General features: G+C 39.1%; 1 pseudogene; it reads left to right on the top strand.

The window, feature by feature from the left end:
- The first annotated feature begins 1,273 nt into the window (after positions 1-1,273).
- LOC122014035 overlaps positions 1,274-23,362 on the top strand; it is a 41,643-nt pseudogene continuing 19,554 nt past the window's right edge.

The following is a 23,362-nucleotide window of genomic DNA, read 5'->3' as shown; positions in this document are numbered from 1 at the left end:
TAACCTTAGGCAGAAAGTCTTGGCGGGTCAAGAGCTTCAGGGCAAAATCCTAGGGGGCGGTAACCCTAGGTTGAAAAGTCCTGGTGTCGCGAACTAGGTGGAAGTCTGGATGGGTCGTGGAGCGGACATCCAGTAGAAAGTCTTGGAGCCTCGGACGCTGAGCAAAAGTCCAGTCGGTCTGGAGGACCAAACTGACAAAAGGTAACTTCTCCTGAGAGGAGTAGGTGAGGACGCGCTCCTCGGAAGAGAGAATAGTAGGCGTCAGTTCGACCTAGGATTTTCGGTCGAAAATCCAAAGTTAGAACCGGACATTCCGGTGACTGTCAGATATTCATATTTATGTTATCATTATATGCTAACTTTGTGTTGTAGGGTATGCTTGGTATTTTGGGACTAACATATCTTGCATGGACAAAATAGCGTGATTTGCCTCGGATGAACAGTACTTGAGGCGCCCTCCATGGAGCTTGGAGACGCCTCTGGTGCAAGAGCTGGGGAGTGCGCGCAGTAGAGCTGGAGGCACCCTCATGGAGTGCTGAGGCACCTCGGACGGCCTTGGAGGCGCCTTCTGTTGGTTGCTACTCGGAATACCATCCTAGTTCCCCTGTACAAAAATTTGTACAAGCATAGAACTATCCTAGCTACCCATGTGTTCTACTAAAGTTAAATTTGGATTGCAAACGATGCTTAACATTATTAATCCAAATTTTCCCTTTAGAAGTTAAACTTGAATTGGGAACGAAACTTAACATTCTTACTTCAAGTTCAACCGATGTGACACTACAAGAAAATTGGAATTCTACAACACTTAAACGACAACGCTTTTTATAAAAAGCGTTGTCTATTTTTTTTAACAACGCTTTTAGTGAAAAGCGTTGTCTATTTCATTATTTTCTTATTAATAGACAACGCTTTTCTAAAAACCGTTGTCTATTAGTGATTTTTACGGGTCAAAGACAACGCTTCGTAAAAAGTGTTGTCTATTAGCCTTTTTTTAGTGTCTACGACAACGTTTTTTAAAAAGTGTTGTCTATTATTAAGTTCTTATCTAAATCTTGATTAATACAAATCGTTGGATCTAAGTAAGGAGTAGAAAACCCGAACCCTTCTCTCAACTCCTATCTTCCGATCGTTTTTGATCCCGAACCCTTCTCCCAACTCCTCATCTCACGCGACCTTCTCCATCCAACTCCTCTCCGGCAAACCCCTCTCCGGCGAACCCCTCTCCGTGAACCACTCCTCCGAACTCCTCTCCGTCAAGCGGCAGATCCCAATGCTAAGGCGATCGACCACGGCAGATCTCAGTGCTGAGGCCTCCTCTCTTCCCTGCCACCGCTTCCACTTTTCACCAAGAAAAACCCTTCCCCTCAGCCTCGTAACCCTCCTTCCAGTCCCTTTTCCTTCTTTGACTCGCTCTCTCTCATATTGTAAGAATGCTCGTTTTTTAGATCTTTGTCGTCGGCCCGATTCCTCAGACTGCTCGCTGATTAGACCCTCAGATGGCCTCCGGATCGGGAGTTCACAGTCATTTCTTCTGATTCGGCAGTGAGTCTTTGACAGATGTGGCGTACAAGATGGCTGCGATGTTTCCGTCAGCCGTTGAGCGGGTGGTGCTCTGCTGCGCCGGCATGTGCCTCGAGGAGAGGGATCTCGCCGAGGGCCTCTTTGTCGTTTCGAACGCGGATGACGCGGTGAAGATCCTTTTGCCCCAATCACCGGAAAAGCTTCGTCAGCTCGTCCGGCTGTCCTTCGTCCACCCACCGCGCATAATGCCGTCTTGCTTCCTCTGGGACTACATATAGGTTGATCATAGATGATTAATCCGAAGATCTATCTTACATTAGCTTCAAAATTAGGACGGATTATGATTAGGTTTTGATTGAATCGACATTATCATTCAAAGACAGCCATGATCTAACTCTAAACCTTCTCATTCATCTATCAGACCAACATGAATGCCAAGCAGATTTCTTGTTTTCCTCATGAATGTGAAGCGAGACTTGCTTTGATAATTACCGTGCCCTTGTCTTTTTTTCCAGGTGATGTGCACAGTTTATGCAAAAGAGAAGATAGAGTTACTTCATGCTTTAATCTATGAAAGAAAACACTTGGTCCTTCCAGAGATTGCACAGGTGATCATTCCTTATGCCCCATTTTGAATTTTTTTACCTTTGCAGAATCCTTTAGTATGGTACTGAAGATTGTTTCATCTTATCTAGGCTACTTGAAAGATAAACTGCTTATGACTATGTTAATACTACGTTGTTACATCTTAAGATACCTGTTTCTCTCTGTACAGCCAACCTTGATAGTTTGGGGCGAGAAATATCGAATTTTTCCTTTAGAGTTGGGTCACAGATTAAAGAGGTCAGTAGATGGATTATAAAGTACAGTTCTAGAGATCATATTTGTTCTAAATGTAAAACCTGCAGACATTTAGGAGATAGAGCTCAGCTAGTAGTCATCAGGAATGCTGGGCATGCTGTTAATCTTGAGAAGTCCAGAGAATTTTGCGAGAATATAATCAAATTCTTCCATGATTCTTCCTTCAATGATCACAATTGGCAGAAGGTATGAGTCTATTTCTGGAGAAAGTAAGTTTAATGATGATTGATCTTTATCTCAAAGGAGTTTAGGCTACTCTTGTAGAATTGTTTCTGTTGTTGTAACAATTAAGCCTACTCTGTGAATACCTTCTTGGAGAAACTATTCTTCCATGACTAGAAAAGTGAGCTTATATGGTTGAAACAAAACTATAGGGAACCTCTTGTCGAAAACAAATTGGCCTTGAACCCCACTTGGTGTGGCTGGTCTAACCATCCAACTCATATGTTTGGAAACTCATTATGTTGTTGAACCTAGAACTACATTAGTTTTGGACCAAGAATCCTAAAAACTAATTTCTGCATTCGGAATTGTTGAACTTAGAACTACATAAGTTTTCTTGATTCTTGTATTCATAACCTTGTGCGTGTGAATTCATATTTTTTAGTCTTGACCACAGAGTGCCCTCATACCATATTTCTCATTTAGAACAATAGCTACAAAGTTAAACCCGTTAGAAACTTTGCACGTTGACGATAAACCCTCCACATCTTGCCCACCATTCATAAGAAGTTTCATCAAAATTACTACATAGTGCACACAATACTATACTATATTAACAGAAAATAATTATTTTTATAGTGTAATATATCATACAATGTTGTATCAAATAGGAAAAACTGTCTACTATCGACTGCCCATAATTGGATGTCTTACTACCTCCTGTTCAGTAAATAGCAGTCTTACTAATTGTATATGCACTAATTATGTGTTTGTTGCATAATTTCCATTGGATTCTCACTGTCATTGACCCTTACAATGAAGTTATTTATTTGTTGGATTCTCTAAGGCACCGCATTCATGATGAGGATTAGAAATATATAGTGAAAATGTGAGTTCATATTTCTTTTTTATTAAGCATTTATTTTAATACAAAACTCATATATAAAAAAATCATTAACGTATGAAGGGCCTTAATATTGTTTAATTCAAACAAGGGAAGGGAAGGTAGAAAAAATGCTATGTGGGTAATAGTAAAGGTATGTGTAATTACATATAACATATATTTTAATGTGTATGTTTATCATTAATAATTTTATTTTAACATATATTTCACATTTAGTGTTTTTTTTGAAAAATATTGACAACAAAATGAAAAATATACTTCTCATTGTGCCACTTCAAAAACCATCTTCTATCTATATTATTATCCTCTTGTTTGAAAGAAAAAATTATCACACCTGTCATCCTTAGTAGATGGTTGTTATTCTATAAAGCATAATGATTTACATGACAGAGGTTTATTATTATAATATCATATCCTATGAGTTGCTAGCATAGATAGAGTACTCTTTCTTGGCCTAGCTAGCATGTCCAACTGCCTCTATTTTTTTTCAATGTTCTTTGGTGATGAGATTAAAGGGCACTAACTATCAGTGTTTTTTTTCCCTCACACTGGTGCCCAAGCAACTGCATAAGAAAAATGAACTTCAATTTGATTATTATTATTTTTAAAAATAGATGATTAAGAGTATTTTTATAGTGATGGTTGCTGATTCTTATTGTAATAAATGGGGAGATTGTACTCACAACTATTCTTTTTTAGGACATGAATATGGCTTCTCATGCCATTTCTTTGCATTATTATATTCCAATTACTATTGTGCATTAGCATTTCTTATTTTTGTGTAGGGGATTTCACCGGCACAAGATTGGACTTCAAAAAACAAACCTGCAGGTTATTTAAATTCTCTAGATCATTTTTTTCCTACTTGGCTCAAGCCACATCAGTAGTAGTTAAAAAATACAAGGGCAATAATTAAGCTGTAGCTCAGATACATTGGAGTACTTTCTTGTCTTCAGTTTATTGCCCTTAATTCATGCTAAGTCATTATGGGTTCGGTCATCGGCATTGTGATGAATGGCACAATAATATTAAGTCTATTCTGCAAGCTTTCTTTGCAAATATTCTGCAAGCTTTCTGCAAGATTTTTGCAAGCTTTATGCAAGATTTTGGCAAGCTTTAAGTCTATCAAGCATGTTAAACTAAAAATTCTACAAGCTTTCTTTAGGAAGTTGGCAATTTTCCACTATTGGTTAAACTCATATTTTAAACGTTTCATTTTAGCTTTCTTTCTGCAAATACTGTATGCATTTTAGAATGGAGAAATACTGTATGCATTTTAGAATGGAGAAATTGCAAGCTTTCTCTGCATATTAGAAACTGCACAGTTTGAAGAATGCAGTTTAGAAACTGCATGCATTTTAGAATACATATTATAAACTGCATGCATTTTAGAATGCAGTTTGAAGAAACGTTGTCTTTCTGCAAGCCAAGCTTTCTTTCTGCAAGCTTTATTTCTGTAGTTTGAAGAAACGTTGCATTTATGCAACAACAGTGCTTTTTGCAAGAAAGCGTTTGCAGAGAAAAAAACGTTTCATTTCTGCAAGCTTTCTTTCTGTAGTTTAAAGAAACATTGCATTTCTACAAGCTTTCTTTCTTTCTTTCTTTCTTTCTTTCTGAGTAATGAGTTTTGGTTCATTTATAGAAAATAGCTAGTAGAAGTAATTTTTTTGTTCAAACTATTGACTGTAATTTTTTGTTTATATTTCAGGCCAACTGTTCAATCTGTTCAAAGCTCACAAAGATCCTAGACAAAATCCAATTGCTTATTCCTGTAATAGATTGAGAAAGACAAGCTACTTCTTCAGTATTGTGGTAGTAATTACTGTACTATTTTATCCTGTTCTCAAGCCAATAATAATTTTTGAGTGTAGCTAGTAGAAGTAAATAGATTGTTGGCTTCGAGGTCGGCTAGTTATTTTGTACTCTTTTGTTTTGTATGTGAATATCACTATCTACATTGAAATAGAATTAATGTTAATTTTGATATTTACTAGCTTCTCATGTAATTAAATACTAATATTACTTCAATGTTAGAATTTTATTATTTTGGTATGAGTTTGAAATCATTAGCTGAGTTGATTATATGTAAAATTCGAATCTAGACATGGTAAAAGAAAAATAATAATTTCGTAAATATAAAAATAATGATTTTTAAATAATTTTTATTTATTTTTTTCTTTAAAACGACAACGCTTTTAAAGCGTTGCAAAAAATGTTGTCATTGTAAAAAAACAACAACGCTTTTAAAGCGTTGTAATAGTGTTGTCTTTGCAAAACATGACTACGCTTTTAAAGCGTTGCAAAAGCGTTGTCTTTTCTACCAAAAACAACACTTTAAAAGCGTTGCAAAAACGTTGTTTTTGCATAAACCGACAACGCTTTTAAAGCGTTGTCTTCGCTACAAACGACAAAGCTTTAAAGCGTTGTCGTTGAGCAGACTTTTAACAACAGTGCCTTTAACAACGCTTTTTTAGGCACAAAGACAACGCGTTAAAAGCGTTGTCTATTAGCTTTTTTTCTTGTAGTGTGATCTTTCTAAGTTAAATCATATTACAGAAGTTGATCAAATATCTATTTCAAGGATCGGCTTCCAGGTCAAATGTGGCGAGGCACTAGGCCTTCTTGGGTATGAGATCATCCACCACTGCCTAGACAAAGCCTTTCAAAGAAATCGGATATTTAAACTTCTCACAGTAAACAAGGTTTAACAACAGAGACCTCAATATAAAACATTATCGAAACATGAAATCGAAACAAAAATCGATAATAAAAATGATAATTAAAATTGATAACCTCTTGTGTTTGGTTTTTCAAGATCTATACAAAAGATGAACTAGTTATGATGCGGAAACTAATAACTAGTTATACCTCTTGTAACTTATAGACCTCTTGATCTTCTATTGTATTCCTCTTCTTATCTCGGACATCGTGTGAGCGACGATCTACCAAGACGAGAATCCACCCAAGCCTTCTTCTTCTTTTCAAGTTTCGGCCACCAACTTTCTCCAAGAGATGATAAAGTTCGGCCACCAAATTTCCTCCAAGGGATGCTAGACAAGAGAACCTCCTTCTCTTCTTCTTCTCCTTCAAGCAATCGGCCATCAATGGATCTCCACACCAATATGTCGTCGGCCACCAAGAGGGAAAACAAAGGAGAAGAGAAAAAGAGTAAGGGTCGGCCACCACCAAGGAAGAGAGGAGAGGAATAGAAGATGTATTATTGTGAGGTGAGACACCTCTACCCTCTCTTTTATATTCCTTGGTCTTGGGAAATAAGGAAAATTTTAAACATAATTAAAACTTCCTTATATTCCTTGCCAATGACTAAAAAGGAAAGTTTTAAAATAAAAAATTAAAACTTCCTTTTCTTCTTGTCATGGCCGACCACATGCTTGTTCTCCAAGCAAGGAAAGGTTTTAAACAAAAATTAAAATCTCTCTTTTTTAAAATCCCTTTTGTGGATAGTTCTAAAATGAATATTTTATAAATTAAAATATCTCTCTTTTAAATCCTTTTATGGATATATATAAAAGACAAGATTTAAAATAAAACATGGTTTCAAGAAAGAAAAGTTTTATCAAAAAATTAAAATCTTTCTTTCACATTATAGATAACTACAACTAAGGAAAGATTTCAAATCTCTCTTTTATTCCTTTGTAGAAAGCTATAAAAGGAAAGATTTAAAAAATTTAAAAATCTCTTTTAAAACCAATATAAAAGGAAAGTTTTCAACAAAATAAAACTTCCTTTTATTTCCTTTTATGACCGATTAAAAAATGAAAGTTTTATATTAAAATTATCCTTTTAAATCCTTTTAATGGATCTCTATAAAAGGAAAGATTTTACAAAATAAAACTTCCTTTTAAATTCAATGTGGCCGACCACCCTTGCTTGGGTTCCAAGCTAGGGCCGGCCACAACTTGAACCCATCTAACCTTGGTTTGGCCGACCCTAGCTTGGGCTCCAAGCTTTACTTGGCCGACCACCTTAAGGTGGGTAAGAAGTTGAGTTTAGGTGGATATAAGACTTTATAAATAAGAGGCTACAATAGGGACCGAGAGGAGGAATTGATTTTGGTTTTCCAATGAGCTTGAGCTTCCCATGTTTGCCCCGAACACCCAACTCAAGTTCATCAATAATATCTTATTCCACTAAAGAGTTATTATTGTACTACCGCACCAATCCTATATTACTATATGAGCTCCTTCTTATCATAAGTGTGTTAGTCTCCCTGTGTTTAAGATATTGAATGCCCACTAATTTAATGAGTTACTGACAACTCACTTAATTAATATCTAGCTCCAAGAGTAGTACCACTCAACCTTATCGTCATGTCGGACTAAGTCCACCTGCAGGGTTTACATGACAATCCTTATGAGCTCCTTAAGGGGACATCATCAACCTAGATTACTAGGACACAGTTTCATTCTATAATCAACAATACACTATATAAATAATATCATTTCCCAACTTATTGGGCCTATTGATTTAACGAGCTAAATCACACCTTTTGATAAATCAAAGAAATAAATACTAAGTATATGTGCTTGTTATTATATCATGATTAAGAGTACACACTTCTATAATAACTGAGGTATTGTCCTTTTATATAGTCAGTATAAAAAGATACTACCTTAATTGGTCCTGCTCAATTCACTCATAGTGCACTAGTGTAATTTATTAGTCAAGATAAACTAATACCTAATTACACTACAACCACTCCAATGGTTTGCCCCATTTCATCTTGGTTGTGAGCAACTGTTTATAATTTATAAGGATCTGATAACATAATCTTCTGTGTGTCTCCTCACACCATGTTATCTACAATATAAATTAAATGGACAACTACACTTAGCATAAATGTAGGCATTTGACCAATGTGATTCTTATATGTTTATATAAAAAGCTAGACTTTTAGTATACACTATAACAATCTCCCACTTATACTAAAAGACTATACTGCCATATACCCTGCCATACATCTAATTCCCAAGCCTTCAACATGCCCATCAAAAGCTCTTGCCTTAAGGGCCTTAGTGAAATGATCTCCCAGGTTATCATCTTATGCAATCTAGGCGGCAACAACTTCTCCTCATTATACGATGTTTCGTATTGGGTGGTACTTGCACTATATGTGTTTACTTGCCTTATGGGCTCGTGGTTCCTTCGACTTTGCTACTGCACCACTTATTATTACAATACATTGCAATAATTTTGGGCAAACTAGGAATCACATCTAAGTTTATCATGAAGTCTCTGAGCCATACAGCTTCTATGGCTGCCTTAGAGGCTACCACATACTCAGCTTCCATGGCGGAGTCCGAAAAGCATCTATGTTTATCACTCCTCCATTGTAATGACTTTGCCTCCTAAAGTAAACACAAAACCCCGAGGTCGACTTACTATTGCCCCTATCTGATTGGAAGTCAAAATCCGTGTAACCCACAGGGATCAAATCATCTGCTTGGTAAACCAACATATAATCTCTATGCTTTACGGCAGTCCAATGTCCCTGTCTTAGATTACTTTGATATCTGCTAACCATGCCCACGGCAAAACAGATATCTGGTCTCGTGCACAACATATTGTACATTAGGCTTCCTATAGCTGAAACATAAGGAACTTCCTTCATATCTTCTTTCTCTTTTGATGTTTTCGGAGACATCTCTTTAAATAAATATACTCCATGCCTAAAGGGTAGAAAACCTTTCTTGGAGTCTAGTTTAGCTAGGATTGTAACGGTATATAAAGCTTGGGATAAGCACAACATTCTTTTCTTGCGATCCCTTATAACTTTGATCCTGAGAATATATGCGCATTCTCCCAAGTCCTTCATATCGAATTGCTTGTACAACCATACCTTTACTTCCGACAATACTTTGATATTGTTTCCAACTAACAAAATGTCATCTACGTATAGTACAAGAAATACCACCACATTTCCATCACACTTCTTGTATACACAAGACTCATCCGGACACTGAATAAATCCATGTGATTGGATTACTTCATTAAACCGGATGTTCCAAGACCTTGAAGCTTCCTTCAGTCCATAAATAGACCGATTGAGCTTATATACTAGATGTTCTTTGCCCTTTGCAATAAACCCCTCTGGTTGCTACATATGGATATTTTCTTCAAGACTTCCGTTAAGGAAAGTTGTCTTGACATCCATTTACCAAACCTCATAATCCATATGAGCGGCAATAGATAAGAGTATCCAGATAGACTTAAGCATAGATATTGGCGAAAAAGTTTCCTCATAATCAATTCCCTCTTTCTGAGTATACCCCTTCGCAACAAGCCTTGCTTTGAAGGTTTCCGCCTTCCTGTCTGTCCCTCTTTTCCTTTTGTAGATCCATTTACATCCAATAGCTTTTACACTGTTTGAAGGTTCTACTAGCTCCTAGACTTTGTTAGAATATATAGATTCTTTTTCTGAATTCATTGCTCTTTGTCAAGATGCTGCATCTTTATCTTGAGTGCTTCGTCATATGTACGGGGATCAGGTTCATGTTTACCTGGGATCAAGTCCGACGACTCTCCCAAAAATATGAATCTTTCAGGTTGCCTAACAATCCTCCCACTACGATGAGACACTGTCTGTAGTTGTGTATCATTTGTGACACATGTTGCAGTTTCTTGTGGTATCTCATGTTGTACTGTTGGTACTAGATTAGACGTGCCCTTTATTATTTCCTTAAGAACAAATTTACTTATGGGCTTGTGGTTCATTACATAGGTCTCTTCTAAAAATCAGACATTGATGCTAACAATGACCTTCTGATTTTTAGGACTATAAACCTCCTTTTGTTTCTCTAGGATAACCCACAAACAAGTGAACTCCTGTTCAATGTCTCCCTTCAGCATATATGCTGGACTACCCCAAATCCGAATATGCTTCAGACTAGGCTTACACCCATTCTACAATTCTATGAGAGTAGAGGGTTCTGACTTAGAAGGTACTATGTTCACTTCCGTTTTCAGAGTATATCCTCAAAACGAATTTGGTAATTCTGAATAACTCATCATTGATCTAACTATTTCCATAAGAGTCATATTCCTTCATTCTACCACACCATTCTATTGGGGTGTACCAGGTGCAGTCAGTTGGGATTGAATCCCGACTTCTGATAAGTGACTCCTGAACTCTCCTAAGAGGTACTCGCCACTACGATCTCACCATAGTGTCTTGATACTTTTACCATGACGTTTCTCCACATCAGCCTTGTACTCTTTGAACTTATCAAAACACTCAAACTTGCGGCACATCAAGTAAATGTACCCGTATCTCGAATAATTGTCTCTAAAAGAGATGAAATATTCGAAACCATCTCTTACCTGGATAGTCATAGGTCCATACAAATCAGAATAATTCCAACACATCTTTGGCTCTATACCCCTTAGTCTTAAAAAGCCTCTTGGTTATTTTTCCTTCCAAGTAAGACTCGTAGGTTGGAAAGTTTTCCACCACCAATGAACCCAAAAGTTCATCGACTATTATCCTTTGAATCCTACTCAAGTTAATATGACCTAGCCTTAGATGCCAAAGATATGATTGGTTCATTTCTGAAGGTTGCTTTCTCTTATTAGGGTTAGAAGATGTGTTATTAATTTCCATTTGTTGCATCGTGGGAGTTTTTAGATTTAGAATATAAAATTGCCAACTAACGTACCAGAACAAATAACTTCCCTATTTTTCTTGATAACAACTTTGTCATCAAAATAAACAGAATATCAAGTTCTTTGAATAGTTTAGAAACTGAAATCAAGTTTTTTCTAAACTTAGTACGTAAAGATAATTTCTCAAAATCCATGTTTTATTCCTATCAGAGGATAAATATCTCCCACTGCAACAGTTGTTACTTTTGCAGCAGTGCCCATGTAGACGGTGATTTACCCTTCATATAGTTGTCGAGTTTCCTGGAACCCCTGCAATGAATTGCAGACATGATCAGTGGCTCCCGTATCTACACACCAGGTACCGGTAGATAACACCACTAAATATGTTTCAACAACTAATGAATAAAATACACCTTTATTGTTCTCAATTCTGAGAGGACAGTCCACCTTAGTGTCCAAGTTTTGTTTCCAATCATTATAATTGAGACTATTAAGTCTATTCTATAGTATAACAGCTAGGAGATTGAAAAACATTTGAAATCCTAAGAATTACAAAAATATTTGGTCAAGACCAACACCTTAAAATCCCCGTGAATTTTGTATGCCACGTTAGTGTGGACGTATACAAATTCAAACATTTATAAGAGGAGATTTTATCCATTAATTTTATTATCTTGTCAACCTATCTTTATGATAAATAAATTAATAGTTGGTCTGTCTTCGATCAAATATTTGGTCAAAACTTTAGAATTTAAAATAATAGTGATTCCTTAAAACAATATCATTAAATTCACCAACACCTCAAATACCGTGAATTTTGTATGTCACGTTAGTGTGGATGTATACAAATTCAGATATTTGTAAAAGGAGGGTCTTACCTATTAATCATCTTGTCAACCTTAAATTACCTCAAACACCATGAATTTTGTATGCCACGTTAGTGTGGGCGTATACAAATTCAATTGTTTGTAAGAGGAGGTTTTACCCATTTTATTTTGTCAACCTAACTTTATGACAAATAAAATTACCTCAAAAACTGTGAATTTTATATGCCACGTTAGTGTGGACATATACAAATTCAGACATTTGTAAGAGGGGGTTTTACCTAGCTTTATGACAAATTAATAGTTGGTATTCCTTTGGTCACACAAATAATAGCAGTGACTCCGTTGGGGAGGATACTATTAAATGCGCATAAGTGTATACCATTCTTGATACTTAGTCCATTAAATATGATTATGCCCCTTCAGTTGGAGAAGATCACACGCTCCTAAATAATTTCTTATAATCATCCATTTAGGAAGTGTGATCTAGTGATCTGCAAACAAACTCATCCGTTGTGGAGGGAGGCACTCAGAGCCAACACGCAAGTTTGTTTGCATCACTTACAAACCAATAATGGAGACTATGGAATTTATTTACTAATCCCTCTTCCACTTAGTTTTTTTTAAGATGAGGATTTTATCATGCAAGCATACATCACATGGACACACACATCAAGTAAATAAAAAGCAATAAATATGGAAAAATAATTTTCCAACTATTATGGCCTCTTCCATCACTGTCCTCTGTGTGCTGCCAGCGCTAGCAGTCATCAAAACTAGCCGCCAGCCCTAGGGCTCATGTCATCGTGTCCATCGAGCTTCCTTTTTCGCTGCGCCTCTGGTCCTCAAATAGCACCATGCCTCGCAAGGATATGATCCGTGACAAAATAGAATTTTACATATATCGATCCTATATTTCTCAAAGGAATGTACATAAAGTCTAGATCGAACAAAAATATAAAATCCTAAAACTAATACAGCTCATGCTATATTTAATAAGTACAATCATGCACACACATAAAATGCCCTCGACATGTCCGAGGGTCCAATCACACACAATCACAATATGCCATAATAGTTGGAGCCTGTAACCACAGAGTTAATCTATTTGCACATCCTACTATTATCCTGCCTAAAATATGCATGACATGTGCATAATTAAACTAAAACCAAACACATAGAGGTTAAAACCTAACTCTGATACCAATTGTTGGTTGCTACTCGGATACCGTCCTAGTTCCCCTGTATAAAAATTTGTACAAGAATAGAACTATCCTAGCTACCCATGTGTTCTACTAAAGTTAAATTTGGATTGCAAATGATGCTTAACATTATTAATCCAAATTTTCCCTTTAGAAGTTAAAATTGAATTGGGAATGAAACTTAACATTCTTACTTCAAGTTCAACCGATGTGATCTTTCTAAGTTAAACCATATTACAGAAGTTGATCAGATATCTATTTCAAGGATCGACTTCCAGGTCAAACGTGGCGAGGCACTAGGCCTTCTTGGGTATGAGATCATCCACCACTGCCTAGACAAAGCCTTTCAAAGGAATCAGATATTTAAACTTCTCACAGTAAACAAGGTTTAACAATAGAGACCTCAATAGAAACACATTATCGAAACATGAAATCGAAACGAAAATCGATAACAAAAATGATAATTAAAATCGATAACCTCTTGTGTTTGGTTTTTCAAGATCTATACAAAAGATGAACTAGTTATGATGCGGAAACTAATAACTAGTTATACCTCTTATAACTTATAGACCTCTTGATCTTCTATTGTATTCCTCTTCTTATCTCGGACATCGTGTGGACGACGATCTACCAAGACGAGAATCCACCCAAGCCTTCTTCTTCCTTTCAAGTTTCCGCCACCAACTTTCTCTAAGAGATGATGAAGTTCGGCCACCAACTTTCCTCCAAGGGATGCTAGAGAAGAGAACCTCCTTCTCTTCTTCTTTTCCTTCAAGCAATCGACCATCAATGGATCTCCACACCAATATGCCACCGGCCACCAAGAGGGAAAACAAAGGAGAAGAGAGAAAGAGTAAGGGCCGGCCACCACCAAGGAAGAGAGGAGAGGAATAGAAGATGTATTATTGTGAGGTGAGGCACCTCTACTCTCTCTTTTATATTCCTTGGTCTTGGCAAATAAGAAAAGTTTTAAACATAATTAAAACTTCCTTATATTCCTTGCCAATGACTAAAAAGGAAAGTTTTAAAATAAAAAATTAAAACTTCCTTTTCTTCTTGTCATGACCGGTCACATGCTTGTTCTCCAAGAAAGGAAAGATTTTAAACAAAAATTAAAATATCTATTTTTAAAAATCCCTTTTGTGGATAGTTCTAAAAGAAATATTTTATAAATTAAAATCTCTCTCTTTTAAATCCTTTTATGGATATCTATAAAAGATAAGATTTAAAATAAAACATGATTTCAAGAAAAGAAAGTTTTATCAAAAAATTAAAATCTTTCTTTTACATTATAGATAACTACAAATAAGGAAAGATTTTAAATCTCTCTTTTATTCCTTTGTAGAAAGCTATAAAAGGTAAGATTTTAAAAATTTAAAACTCTCTTTTAAAACTGACATAAAAGGAAAGTTTTCAACAAAATAAAAATTTCCTTTTATGACCGATCTAAAAAAGGAAAGTTTTATATTAAAATTATCCTTTTAAATCCTTTTAATGGATCTCTATAAAAGGAAAGGTTTTACAAAATAAAACTTCCTTTTGAATTCAATGTGGCCGACCACCCTTGCTTGGGTTCCAAGCTAGGGCTGGCCACAACTTGAACCCATCTAACCTTGGTTTGGCTGGCCCTAGCTTGGGCTCCAAGCTTGACTTGGCCGACCACCTTAAGGTGGGTAAGAAGTTGAGTTTGGGTGAATATAAGACTTTATAAATAAGAGGCTACAATAGGGACCGAGAGGAGGAATTCGTTTTGGTCTTCCGATGAGCTTGAGCTTCCCGTGTTCGCCCCGAACACCCAACTCAAGTTAATCAATAATATCTTATTCCACTAAAGAGTTATTATTGCACTACCACACCAATCCCATATTGCACTACCGCACCAATCCCTGTGTTTAAGATATTGAATGTCCACTAATTAAATGAGTTACTGACAACTCAATTAATTAATATCTAGCTCCAAGAGTAGTACTACTCAACCTTATCGTCATGTCAGACTAAGTCCACCTGCAGGGCTTACATGACAATCCTTATGAGCTCCTTAAGAGTGTTGGTGCAATTTCCAGTAGGTCAAGGTTGACCTAGTTGACCAAGCGTAAACCTTGGTCATGGTTTCGATGTTTGACAATACTGAAAGACATGTAGATATGGACAATGCAGGTGCAGTTGTCCATGCGGAGAGATACTAATCAGGGTCTGATCAGGTTGGATGAAGAAGAGTCAAGTAGGTCAAGGTTGACCGGATACTTGACTGGGAAGTCCTAACTGGGATGTTAGGCAGTTCGGAAAGTCCTGGTGAGTGAAGCCAGGCAGTTCGGAAAGTCCTGGTGAGTGAAGCTAGGCAGTCGGGAAATCCTGGTGAGTGAAGCCAGGTGAAAACCCTAGTGAGTGAAGCTAGGTGAAAGTGAAAGTCCTGGTGAGTGAAGCCAGGCAGTTCGGAAATCCTGGTGAGTGAAGCCAGGCAGTTGTGAAAACCCTAGTGAGTGAAGCTAGGTGAAAAGTCCTGGTGAGTGAAGCCAGGCAGTGGGAAAGTCCTGGTGAGTGAAGCCAGGCAGGTGAAAAGTCCTGGTGAGTGAAGCCAGTCAGTGGGAAAGTCCTGGTGAGTGAAGACAGGCAGTTGGAAAGTCCTGGTGAGTGAAGCCGGGCAGATTGGAAATCCTGGTGAGTGAAGCCAGGTGAAAACCCTAGTGAGTGAAGCTAGGTGAGAGTCCTGGTGAGTGAAGCCAGACAAGGGAAATCCAGATGGGTCAAGGTTGACCAGACATCTGGTGAAAAGTCCAAGCAGGGAGCTTGGCACGGGAAAAGTCCAAGTATGGAGACTTGGCACGGAGAAGACCAAGTTGGAGACTTGGCACGGAAAGACGGAGAGGGCTCGGTAGCTCGTTCTCCGGACGAAGTCAGAGAGAGCTCGGTAGCTCGGTAGCTCGGTAGCTCGGGAGCTCGGTAGCTCGGTAACTCGGTAGCTCGGGAGTTCGGTAGCTCGGTAGCTCGGTAGCTCATTCTCCGGACGAAGTCGGAGAGAGCTCGGGAGCTCTGTAGCTCGGTAGCTCGGTAGCTCGGTAGCTCGGTAGCTCGTTCTCAGGACCAGGTAGGGTTTCGGGCTGGGAGCTCTAAACCTGGATTGGTCTGGTGACCGATCCAGTGATACACTGGGTGTCTGGATCGGTCTGGTGACCGATCAGTAACTAAACAGTAGCCTACTGAGTGTTATCTGATCGGTCTGCAGACCGATCAGGAAACAACGATCAGAAGGCAAGAAGATCGGGAGAAGAAGGAGGGGGATCGGTCTGTGGACCGATCCACCTGAGTCCTGATCGGTCCACAGACCGATCAGAGAGTTGGGCAACTCTCTGTGAAGCTTCTGATCGGTCTGGGGACCGATCAGCATAGGTCCTGATTGGTCCCCAGGACCGATCAGAGGTGCCCTGGACCGATCAGGCTTCAGCCTGATCGGTCCAGGACTAACCATTGTGAGTAACAACGGCTAGATTTCAGTCTTCTGTGTCTTCTTCTGTCTTCGCAGGTGGATGCAGGTATAAAGGGGCTGAGGGCTTCTACAGGAGACAATTAATCACTCTCACTCTTCTTCTGGTCCGAAGCTTCTGCTTCTTCACTGCTGTGCTCTTGAGCTTTGCTGAGCTCCGAAGCTTCGGGTGAGCTTCTTCGACTGAGTTGCTTGTTGGCATTCGTCCGTGAAGTTGGTGCTTCATCCGGGACTTCAGTCGACGAGAAGGCAAGCGAGTATTTGTACATTCATTGTGTATTTTGTTCTTGCTCTTCTTTGTATTTCCATATTGCTGTTGCAAGTTATTGTGGCGAGGTTTCTCCACCCACAAGGAGTACTTATTAGCCGGTTCTCCGGGGAATCATCCACCGACGGATTGATAGGGCTCGTCCACCTTACGGACACGCCGAGGAGTAGGAGTATCACCTCCGAACCTCGTTACATCCATCGAGTTTGAGGTTTGTCTTCTTCCTTTTCGTTTCTACGGTTTCATTTCCGCTGCGCTAACTCTAATCGTAGGAAGAAACGCGAAGAATTTGGGGCGGCTATTCACACCCCCCTCTCTAGCCGAGATCATCGGTCCTAACAAGTGGTATCAGAGCGAGGTCGCTCTTCGCCGGATTAACACCCGAGGGAGCACAAGCTAGAGATGGATCAACTCGGAGAGGACATCACGATTCCACCCTTCTACGATCGCGATGACTTCGCGTTTTGGAAGGTAAGAATGAAATATTTTCTTATGACTAATCTTGAGAATTGGAGGTTTGTGCAAGTAGGTTTCACTCCTCCGGAGGATGAAGAAGGAAAACCTCTCGAGAAGAAGAAGTGGACGAAGGAACAAATCCACCATTCCACAATCAACGATGAGGTAATGAAAGTATTTGAATTCTCATTACCTAATGACATTCTATGTAAGATAGGTGGATACAACAATGCCAAGGAGTTGTGGAACAACTTGGCTAAGTTCCATGAGGGGAACTCCACTTCAAGCCATGAAGAGGAGTCAAGTGAGCCAAGGAGTTCACATCATGGAGGGATGGATTTAGAAGTTGAGGGCTACTCAACATCTAAAGAAGAAGAGGAGGAGAGTTCCTCTTCAAGTTTGGAGCAAGGAGAAGAAGCTTCTACCTCCGGAAGGGATGAAGGAGAGAGCTTACATCCCACCTCAACCCTAGGTAACTCAAGCAATTTAAGTTCTAGTAAATTACATATACTATGCTTTGAGTGTAGGGAATTTGGACATTACAAGAGTAAATGTCCAAAGAGGGTTAGGAAGACTCCACCGGCGCCAAAGATCAAGGAAGCCGGAGTCCCGATACGCAAGAGCAAGGAGCACGTGGTGTGCTTCCAATGCAAGCGAAGGGGACATTATCAGAGCCAATGTCCGAGGGGGAGGCAACCTCACAAGGACAAGAAGACGAGCACATCGATAGGGGGAGCTAAGGCAAACCCTAAGGTAATCTCTAAGGCACATTATTGCAATAATAATAAGACACATGCTAGTAGCCTTATTGCTATTGTTAATAATGGTAAGCATGATAACATTAGAAATCGATACACATGCTTAGGTGCCAAACATGTGAGCCTAGATAAGGATAACACTAGAAAAGCCAACCCTAGAATTAACCCATCTAAGGCTAAGGAAAACCTAGGTAGGAATCCCAAATCAACTAGACACATGCCTAGGAATGCCTCAAAGAACAATGACAAATTAAAACTTGAGGTATTAGAAAAGGAAAATCAAGTCTTGAGGTCAAGACTTGACAATTTAAAAAAGGCCCTTAAGAATTTAGAGAAGTCAACTCAAGGGTCTAGGGGTCAAAAATCAAAGCCCAAGAACATGAAAGGTTTGGGTCACAAACCTAAGTCCCAAGTGGTCAAGCCCACTTATCATAATGTTCCATTCGATTATGGAACAAAATCTAGGGCTAGGAAGACCATCACCAAGGTCACAAGGGGAGTCACCCCTGGAGTTGATCTTGATGAGTTCCAAATGGCCAAGGCGTTAAAGCCTAAGAGGGTCATTAGGAGGGTTGCTAGGGAAGTCATCCCTAGTGAATATTTAGTGAACCCAATGAGCTCAAATAGGTATTGGGTTCCTAGGAGCGTGATTTCATCACGCTAGATTAGTTAGGGTGTGCCAACCTTACTTGAATAGGTAGTTAACCTAATCATGGCAAAAGGTGGCACTTTAGGATTTTTTTCAAGGTATAATCAAGCCTTGAAAATGAAATTAAGAATTATTCCTAAGGTGATTAGAATGTGCCAATCAAATTTGAGGAGTTTTCTAGAGTCAATCTAATTGGCACATAGTGATCTAAACATCCTTGGTATATGATTTTAGATCTATTACTCTTAGGATTATAGAACCTATGGCAAAATGATCAAAATTATCAAAAATGACAACTAAGGCTAGAATTAGGTATTTCTTATACCTTTACATGTTATTTGCCATATATTGTTTGCCATATGCCATGTTATGACATCATATTTATTTTATGAACATTTAGAATGTCATGATAATGCTTAGGTTAGTTTAAATGTCATGCTTTATTTAAGTTTTATACTTTATGTCATGACATCATGACATTGACACATGTTTTTACTTATGATATCATTATATGCCATGTCATTATCTCTTGCATGTATAATCAATGAAATTGATCTAAGGATAAGAAACACAATTTGATATGGAGATCAAATTGATATTTAGAAAATGCATGAGACCTTAGCCTAAGATAACCTAAACCCATATCTCACATCAAAATTGACTTGGATGTGTTTGATACACCTTAGATGTGTGTGAGATATTAGAATGATGAGTTAGGATCAAGGTGCATAGTTCTTGTACCTAGATGAGCCTAATTCGAAATTGGGGATCATAGGGAAAGCTTATGTACAAGTCATGTACATTTAGCCCAAAGATTGTGGTCCTAAATTAAATGGTTTAAGATCATTTCAAAATTGATTTGAAAAACCTTGATGAAGCTTTTCTAGTGATAGCATTCATCATTGAACAAGTTGATACAAAGATAAGTTAACTTTGAGCTATTTCAAAGACTTTTGAATTTTGTATCAAGATTGAAAAATGGAAGTTATTTTCATAGAAAACTATTTTTCCATGATAGTATATGTTATGAGGAGTGTATCCTCAAAATTTCACAATTTTTGGAATTTTCTGTGATTTTCTAGAGGTTTCTGAATTTCGGGAGGAGAAAAATTCAGAAATCAGAAATCAGAGGTCGTGGACCGATCAGGAGGTTCCCTGATCGGTCCAGGTCTGTGTGGATCGGTCACTAGGACCGATCCAGGAGAGTGTGGATCGGTCTGGTGACCGATCCAGTGAAGGTTGATCGGTCTGGTGACTGATCAGCGCGTGCCAAATTGCTGAATTTCGATTGTTTGTCTGAAATTGCAGCTATGGGAGTTGGTGTTTTGAATTTCTAAAGGTTTGAAACTCTCCAAGACATTGTTGGTGCAATGGTCAAGGGGGAGTTGACCTTTAGGGGGAATTTTACCTATTAGTCAAGGGGGAGTTGACTTTTAGGGGGAGTTTTTACTCCTAAAGACTTGAGTGATATGAGATTATCACTAAGTTAATTGTTGAATTTAGTATCAAGGGGGAAATTAAGGGTTTCAATGAAAGGTATGGGACTTTCATTAAGAAGAAACTCTTGACCTTGATTCACTCCTTTTGATGTGTGTCAAAAAGGAGAAGGATGTCTAGAGAATGTTCAAGGAAGAACATTGGAGTTAGTGGGAGAGTTTGTTGATCACGACGAGTGAAGTTGTGAACAACGATAACTTACTCTTCAGGGGGAGAGTTTGTTGATGTGTGCCAATAGGGGGAGAATGAAGGGTTTAAGTTAGGCCTTCATTATCTGAGAAGGAGGTTGCCTTCTTAGAAGGAGAATGTAAGGTTGTAACTTATGTTTTATTACCTAGTGGCATTAAGAAAGTTGAGGCTATTGGATTAGCCTAACTTAAAGTTATTGTCAAACATCAAAAAGGGGGAGATTGTTGGTGCAATTTCCAGTAGGTCAAGGTTGACCTAGTTGACCAAGCGTAAACCTTGGTCATGGTTTCGATGTTTGACAATACTGAAAGACATGTAGATATGGACAATGCAGGTGCAGTTGTCCATGCGGAGAGTCCTGCTGAGTGAAGCCAGGCAAGGGAAATCCAGATGGGTCAAGGTTGACCAGACATCTGGTGAAAAGTCCAAGCAGGGAGCTTGGCACGGGAAAAGTCCAAGTATGGAGACTTGGCACGGAGAAGACCAAGTTGGAGACTTGGCACGGAAAGACGGAGAGGGCTCGGTAGCTCGTTCTCCGGACGAAGTCAGAGAGAGCTCGGTAGCTCGGGAGCTCGGTAGCTCGGTAGTTCGGTAGCTCGGGAGCTCGGTAGCTCGGTTGCTCGGTAGCTCGGTAGCTCGGTAGCTCGGTAGCTCGTTCTCCGGACGAAGTCGGAGAGAGCTCGGTAGCTCGGTAGCTCGGGAGCTCGGTAGCTCGGTAGCTCGGTAGCTCGGTAGCTCGGTAGCTCGGTAGCTCAGTAGCTCGTTCTCAGGACCAGGTAGGGTTTAGGGCTGGGAGCTCTAAACCTGGATTGGTCTGGTGACCGATCCAGTGATACACTGGGTGTCTGGATCGGTTTGGTGACCGATCAGTAACCAAACAGTAGCCTACTGAGTGTTATCTGATCAGTCTGCAGACCGATCAGGAAACAACGATCAGAAGGCAAGAAGATCGGGAGAAGAAGGAGGGGGATCGGTCTGTGGACCGATCCACCTGAGTCCTGATCGGTCCACAGACCGATCAGAGAGTTGGGCAACTCTCTGTGAAGCTTCTGATCGGTCTGGGGACCGATCAGCATAGGTCCTGATCGGTCCCCAGGACCGATCAGAGGTGCCCTGGACCGATCAGGCTTCATCCTGATCGGTCCAGGACTAACCGTTGTGAGTAACAACGGCTAGATTTCAGTCTTCTGTGTCTTCTTCTGTCTTCGCAGGTGGATGCAGGTATAAAGGGGCTGAGGGCTTCTACAGGAGACAATTAATCACTCTCACTCTTCTTCTGGTCCGAAGCTTCTACTTCTTCACTGCTGTGCTCTTGAGCTTTGCTGAGCTCCGAAGCTTCGGGTGAGCTTCTTCGACTGAGTTGCTTGTTGGCATTCGTCCGTGAAGTTGGTGCTTCATCCGAGACTTCAGTCGACGAGAAGGCAAGCGAGTATTTGTACATTCATTGTGTATTTTGTTCTTGCTCTTCTTTGTATTTCCATATTGCTGTTGCAAGTTATTGTGGCGAGGTTTCTCCACCCACAAGGAGTACTTATTAGCCGGTTCTCCGGGGAATCATCCACCGACGGATTGATAGGGCTCGTCCACCTTACGGACACGCCGAGGAGTAGGAGTATCACCTCTGAACCTCGTTACATCCATCGAGTTTGAGGTTTGCCTTCTTCCTTTTCGTTTCTACGATTTCATTTCCGCTGCGCTAACTCTAATCGTACGAAGAAACGCGAAGAATTTGGGGCGGCTATTCACACCCCCCTCTCTAGCCGAGATCATCGGTCCTAACAAAGAGGACATCATCAACCTAGATTACTAGGACATAGTTTCATTCTATAATCAACAATACACCATATAAATAATATCATTTGCCAACTTATCGGGCCTATTGATTTAACGAGCTAAATCACACCTTTTGATAAATTAAAGAAATAAATACTAAATATATGTGCTTGTTATTATATCATGATTAAGAGTATACACTTCCATAATAACAGAGGTATTGTCCTTTTATATAGTCAGTATAAAAAGATACTACCTTAATTGGTCCTGCTCAATACACTCATAGTGTACTAGTGTAATTTATTAGTCAAGATAAACTAATACCTAATTACACTACAACCACTCCAATGGCTTGTGACATTTCATCTTGGTTGTAAGCAACTGTTTATAATTTATAAGGATCTAATAACATGATCTTCTGTGTGTCTCCTCACACCATGTTATCTACAATATAAATTAAATGGACAATTACACTTAGTATAAATATAGGCATTTGACCAATGTGATTCTTATATATTTATACAAAAAGCTAGACTTTTTGTATACACTCTAACACCTTCAAGGGCATCGGAGGCGCCCTTAGGTGGATAGGCTGCGAAGGAGTCAAAGCTTATCCACGTTGCCAACTCAAGGGGCTTGAAGGCGCCCTTAACGACTTATATTGTCACGCCCCAGGTAGTCCCTATCGATGAAATTTCGGCAGCATCTCCCTGTACGAGTGACAATATGAATCTTGATATACATATCCATACCTCGACCCACACGACCGGAACAATACAATACAAATAACAAACAATCCACGCAATTATATAACCAATCCACGCAGTTTATATAAACAGCCTCCGGCTGACAACAGAAATTACTAAAAGAAAAGACGATAAAGGAATCATCGCAGATATATGTAAATCCTACTCCACTACAACGAAGAAATGAAATCCACGAAGTAATGAAAACACCTGCAGTCGAAAAACAAAAGTAGCAAACCCAAATAGTCGATATAAAATCCACAATACAAGAACCCACATCATAAGTGCCTAAAGACATAAAATCGAATACGAAAGTCTACAACCAAAAATCCTCGCAATAAGGGGGGCTAGCGACTGGAATCTCCCGACGACCTCAACCTGAAAAGTAGTAATGTAATGGTGTGAGTCCAAAGAACTCAGCAGGTAACCAATAGATATGTACAAT

The sequence above is a fragment of the Zingiber officinale genome, chromosome 8B, assembly GCF_018446385.1.
Source record: "Zingiber officinale cultivar Zhangliang chromosome 8B, Zo_v1.1, whole genome shotgun sequence".
NCBI classification, from domain to species: Eukaryota; Viridiplantae; Streptophyta; class Magnoliopsida; order Zingiberales; family Zingiberaceae; genus Zingiber; species Zingiber officinale.
Note: the sequence above shows the minus strand (reverse complement) of the source record. Positions and strands in the feature narration are given on the sequence as shown.